Raw genomic sequence first — 6,304 nt, 5'->3', positions numbered from 1 at the left:
CTGATCAATCCATAGACTGATGGGTTGTGTCCATCTACCAGCAGGTGGAGATAGAGAGCAAACTTTTGCCTCCCTATATGTGGTCATGTGCTGCCGGAAACTCCTCAGTATGTTCTCTATCTCAGCAGGTGGTGGTCACACACAGCAGCAGCTCTGGCTAGGCCTCCAAGCCTAATCCTTAGGTTTTGTTGAGGCCTGGGGTTGAGGGCTCTTTTGAGCAAGTGCAAACCTGGTGGTGCCAGGTCCCTCCTTTTCTCCCCCCCTCCCGCTGGCTCCGTTAAAAAAAAAAAAAAAAAAAAAAATTTTAAACGTCCTTAAAGGCATTTATTTCGACGTTTATTTAAACGTTCATTGCAGCTACTCACTGGGACACCAGTTCGTTACAGCTCGGAGCGGACAGCAGGTAATTTTTACCTTTTATAGCGGGCAGGGGGTTCCCCGATTCTTCTCCTCGTGGCATATGGCGTCGGAGGGCGAGGGCGCAAAGGGTCGCTCCCCGGGTCGCTTGAGCGCTTCTAGAGGGGATGCGGGGGTTTTAAAGCCTGATTCGCCCTTGTTGGGTGACAGTTTCGTGACCGATGAATGTCCCGGTCCTTCCTCCGGCGTGGCGGTTTTTCCCGCCATAAACGCCCATCCCCCGCTCCTCGCCTCCGCCATCTTGGCCGGCCACGCGGCTCGGACGGCTTCTTCTTGGGCCGCCCTTGAGGTTGGAGACATTAATGCCATGAACGCCCTTAATTTGGGCGACGGCACAGAAGCGGCTAAAGTTAAGAGCCGTTCTTCCCGCGCGGCTCCTTCGCGGAGTTTCGCGCCGGACGCCATTTTGGATGCGCAGCATGTCTCTCCCCCGCTATTGCGAGCGCCGGTTGAGGGTGCGTCTAGGGCTATTGCCCAGGCTGCGGAAGTGCACAGTCTGGGGGGTTTCTCCCCCGAGTTTGTTTTGCTGCTGCATCAGGCCTTCCTCATGCACAACGCTGCCCCTGCTCCCTCGTCTGGTAAAGAGGTTGAGGTTCCCAGAGGTAAACGCCCTCGGGTTGATTCCCAGGCCTTGGAGGAATTTGTCTCCTCCGATGTAGATGAGGGCAGCGTGTCTGAGGTCTCCCAACGGTCCTTTGCGGATTCCTTGGAGGAGACGGATGACCCCTCTGCAGCGCGGCTTTTTAGCCCAGAGGATTTGCCCAACCTGTTGTTACAGGCCATGGACACTTTGAAGATTTCCTCTCCGGAGGACGTCTCTCCCTCAGCCCCTGTTGGCTCTGCCATTATGCTGGAGACGAAGCGCCCGCCTAGAACCTTCCACGTGCATGATGCCATGCACACCTTAATTTCGGCTCAATGGGATGTCCCAGAAGCGAGCCTTAAAGTGGCTAGGGCTATGTCCCGCCTCTATCCTTTGGCTGTGAGTGAACGTGAGGCCTATCTGTGGCCTACCGTGGATTCTTTAATCACTGCGGTGACTAAGAAAACGGCGTTGCCGGTGGAAGGTGGCACGGCCCTAAAGGACGCCCAAGACAGAAGATTGGAGGCGGCCTTAAGGTCGTCCTTTGAGGCGGCTGCTTTAAGTTTGCAGGCCTCAGTTTGCGGCTCCTATGTGGCCAGGGCGTGCCTGACTATGGTGCAGCGGGCTTCCCCCTCGGATCATTCCTTGAGGGCTGATTGGCCGGCCCTGGAATCGGGCTTAGCCTATTTGGCAGACTTGCTGTATGATGTCTTGAGGGCCTCAGCGAAAGGCATGGCTCAGACAATCTCTGCGCGGCGGTGGCTTTGGCTGAAACATTGGTCTGCTGACCACGCCTCTAAATCCCGCCTGGCTAGGTTGCCTTTTTAAAGGCAAGCTGCTCTTTGGGGTCGAGCTGGACAAAATCGTGACCGATCTCGGCACGTCTAAGGGCAAGAAATTACCAGAGGTCAGGGCTCGGGCTAGTACTCGTCCCGGTACCTCCAGAGGACGGTTGCAGGAAGCCCGTCGGTACCGCCCGGGCAAGTCGGGTTCCTCTGCCCCCTCTTCCTTCAAGAGGAATTTCTCCCCCAAGCAGCATTCCTTTCGCAGAGACCGCCGTCCCGGAGGTGCTCCCTCCGGTCCTCCCCCAGGGTCTCGTACCCAATGACGGGGTCTTGGTCCACGCCCCAGTGCAGATTGGAGGACGGCTGTCCTCGTTTCTGGGCGAGTGGACCACAATAACTTCAGACGCGTGGGTGCTGGAAGTCATCAGAGACGGCTACAAACTAGAGTTCTGCCGACCCTTAAAAGACAGGTTTGTACTCTCTCCATGCAAGTCTCCGGTCAAAGCTGTGGCAGTGCAGCAGACCTTGGACAATCTGATCCACCTGGGCGCGGTCGTTCCGGTGCCAGAAAGTCAGCTTGGCAAGGGACGTTACTCCATTTACTTTGTGGTACCAAAGAAAGGAGGTTCTGTCCGGCCTATCCTCGACCTCAAAGGGGTCAATCGGGCCTTGAAAGTGCGGCACTTTCGCATGGAGACTCTCCGCTCTGTTATAGCGGCAGTGAAGGCAGGAGAGTTCCTGGCATCCTTGGACATCAAGGAAGCGTACCTGCATATTCCCATCTGGCCTCCTCATCAACGCTTTCTGCGTTTTGCAGTCCTGGGACGACACTTCCAGTTCAGAGCCTTCCCTTTCGGGTTGGCTACTGCTCCGCGGACCTTTTCCAAAGTAATGGTGGTCATCGCGGCCTTCCTACGAAAGGAAGGGGTACAAGTCCATCCTTATCTGGACGACTGGTTGATCCGAGCCCCCTCTTATGCAGAGTGCGGCAAAGCTGTGGACCGGGTAGTTGCTCTTTTGAGCTCCCTGGGATGGATCATCAACTGGGAGAAAAGCCAGCTGCGCCCGACTCAGTCCCTGGAGTACCTGGGAGTTCGATTCGACACCCAAGTGGGCAGAGTGTTCCTGCCAGACAATCGGATTGTCAAACTTCAGGCTCAGGTGGACCAGTTCCTAGTAGCCTCTCCCCTTCGGGCTTGGGACTATGTGCAGCTGTTGGGCTCTATGACGGCCACGATGGAAGTTGTGCCCTGGGCCAGGGCTCATATGAGACCACTTCAACACTCTTTGCTGCAGCGCTGGACTCCGATGTCGGAGGATTATGCTGTGCGCCTTCCCTTGGACCCAGCAGTGCGCAAGGCGCTGAGCTGGTGGATGCAGACAGACAAGTTGTCTGCGGGAATGCCTCTGGTGACCCCAGAGTGGATTGTCGTCATGACGGACGCCTCGTTGTTGGGCTGGGGAGCCCACTGCTTGGGAAGGACAGCGCAGGGGCTCTGGTCTCCTGCAGAGGCAAAGTGGTCTATCAACCTCCTGGAACTCAGAGCCATTCGGTTGGCGCTTTTGGAGTTCATCCCGGTACTGGTGTTAAAGCCTGTACGGGTCCTGTCGGACAATGCCACGGCTGTGGCCTATGTCAACCGCCAGGGAGGTACCAAGAGCGCCCCTCTAGCCAAGCAGGCTATGAATCTTTGCCAGTGGGCGGAAGCGAACCTGGAGCAGCTTTCAGCGGCCCACATTGCCGGAGTCATGAATGTCAAGGCGGACTTTCTCAGTCGCCATACCTTGGAGCCCGGAGAGTGGCAGCTATCTGCTCAGGCGTTCTTGGACATCACGAAGCGCTGGGGCCAGCCGAGCCTAGATCTGATGGCGTCATCGGCCAATTGCCAAGTGCCGCGCTTTTTCAGCAGAGGACGGGACCCTCGATCCCTGGGAGTAGATGCTCTTCTCCAACAGTGGCCGACACAAGAGCTTCTCTATGTGTTCCCGCCCTGGCCCATGTTGGGCAGGGTGCTAGACCGGGTGGCAAAGCATCCCGGCAGGGTAATCCTGGTGGGTCCGGATTGACCCAGGCGTCCCTGGTATGCGGACTTGATCAGGCTCTCAGTCGACGATCCTCTGCTGCTGCCAGTGGAGCAGGGCCTGTTACATCAGGGTCCCGTGGTGATGGAGGATCCCTCCCCCTTTGGTCTTACGGCCTGGCTATTGAGCGGCAGCGTCTGAGGAAGAAGGGCTTCTCAGACAAGGTCATCGCCACTATGCTGAGAGCGAGGAAGCGCTCTACTTCTACTGCTTACGCCAGGGTTTGGCGTATCTTTGCAGCGTGGTGTGAAGCAGGCTCACTTTCTCCCTTCACTGCTCCAATTTCTTCAGTGTTGGCGTTCCTGCAAGAAGGTCTGGAGAAAGGCCTGTCGCTCAGTTCCCTTAAAGTCCAGGTAGCGGCTCTGGCTTGCTTCAGGGGCCGCCTGAAGGGTGCTTCCCTGGCTTCGCAGCCAGATGTGGTGCGCTTTCTCAAGGGAGTTAATCACCTGCGCCCTCCTCTGCACTCAGTGGTGCCTGCGTGGAATCTCAACCTGGTACTAAGAGCATTGCAGAAGCCGCCTTTTGAACCCTTGTCGAGGGCATCTCTGAAAGACCTGACGTTGAAAGCAGTCTTTTTGGTGGCTATCACTTCAGCCAGAAGAGTTTCCGAGCTCCAGGCGCTCTCATGTCGAGAGCCTTTTCTGCAGTTCACTGAGGCAGGAGTGACTATTCGCACAGTGCCTTCCTTCCTGCCCAAGATTGTTTCTCGCTTCCATGTGAATCAGCAGCTCTGTCTCCCTTCCTTTCGTAGGGAGGACTACCCAGAGGAGTACTCTGCTCTTAAATATCTGGATGTGAGACGAGTCATCATCAGATACTTGGAAGTGACCAATGATTTCCGGAAATCGGATCATCTGTTTGTCCTGTTTGCAGGTCCTCGTAAGGGTCTGCAGGCTGCTAGGCCTACAGTGGCAAGATGGGTCAAGGAAGCCATTGCAGCGGCTTATGTGGCCGCGGGGAAGGTGCCGCCTATCCAGCTGAAGGCTCACTCCACGAGAGCTCAGGCGGCCTCGATGGCAGAGGCCGGATCCGTCTCCTTGGAAGAGATATGCAAGGCGGCAACTTGGGCTTCGGCTCATACATTCTCCAAGCATTACCGTTTGACTGTGGCTGCACGGGCGGAGGCCCGGTTTGGAGCTTCAGTGTTGAGGTCAGGGATTTCAATGTCCCGCCCTGGGTGAGTACTGCTTCGGTACATCCCACCAGTCTATGGATTGATCAGCTTGATGATATGGAAGGTAAAATTATGTATAATCATACCTGATAATTTTCTTTCCATTAATCATAGCTGATCAATCCATAGCCCCTCCCAGATATCTGTACTGTTTTTATTCTGGTTGCATTTCAGGTTCAAGTTTAGTCTTCAGTTACTTCAGAAAGACTTCGTGTTCAAGTTTTTTCACTTGGATTCTTCAAGAGTTAAGACGAGTTTGTGTTACAGTGAGCTGCTGCATTCCTCTCCCCTCCGTTTTACGGGGCTGGATTGAGACTTAAAATTCTGCCGGCACTCCCTCCCGCTTCGTGCGGCTGTAGGGCAGCTTTGTACCCCTCCCGCTTCGGCGGTGTTAGGGTCAGTCAGCTCCTCCCGCGGTTGTGGTTGCAGGATAAGCCAGATCCCCCCGCATCGGCGGGTGTGGTGTCCCTCCCCCGCTCCGCGGGGATGAGCTGGACGGATTCCCCTCCCCCACTTGTGTGGGGATGAGCTGGGTTAATTCCCCTCCCCCGTTTCGGCGGTGGTGAGCTGGGCAGAGTGTCCCTTCGTGGGTGTAATTCTCTAAGTGCTGAGTCCTGCGGATGGAGCTTTGATATCGACATACTGAGGAGTTTCCGGCAGCACATGACCACATGTAGGGAGGCAAAAGTTTGCTCTCTATCTCCACCTGCTGGTAGATGGACACAACCCACCAGTCTATGGATTGATCAGCTATGATTAATGGAAAGAAAATTATCAGGTATGATTATACATAATTTTACCTTGTGCCATGTTGGATGGTTGGTTTACTGGGGTTTTTTTTCCTTCTGTATGAAGCTTATCAACCAACATGTTTTGCTTTTAATAAAGATGATTAAAACATAAAAAAAAGTTTTGGATGTTACTGAATTCTATTCCATCTCACTGTAGTTCCAGTTTTGGCACAGTATAAGCCATCACAAGAACAAAATATAAGAAAGCCAATGACTGCATTAGGGCTTATAGCCCATTTAGTCATGTTTCAACAAATGAGAGATCTGACAGAAAATATTTTTATTATTTTGACTTATAAAACCACTTGTCCCTGAAACATGCTCCTAAGTACATAATTATTGCCATAGTGGGACAGACCAAAAGTCCATCAAGCCCAGCATCCTGTTTCCAACAGTGGCCCATCCAGGTCGCAAATACCTGGCAAATTTCCCAAAAGTACAAAACATTTTATGCTGCTTATCCCAGAAACAA

The sequence above is a fragment of the Microcaecilia unicolor genome, chromosome 6 (genome assembly GCF_901765095.1).
Source record: "Microcaecilia unicolor chromosome 6, aMicUni1.1, whole genome shotgun sequence".
NCBI lineage: Eukaryota > Metazoa > Chordata > Amphibia > Gymnophiona > Siphonopidae > Microcaecilia > Microcaecilia unicolor.
Note: the sequence above shows the minus strand (reverse complement) of the source record.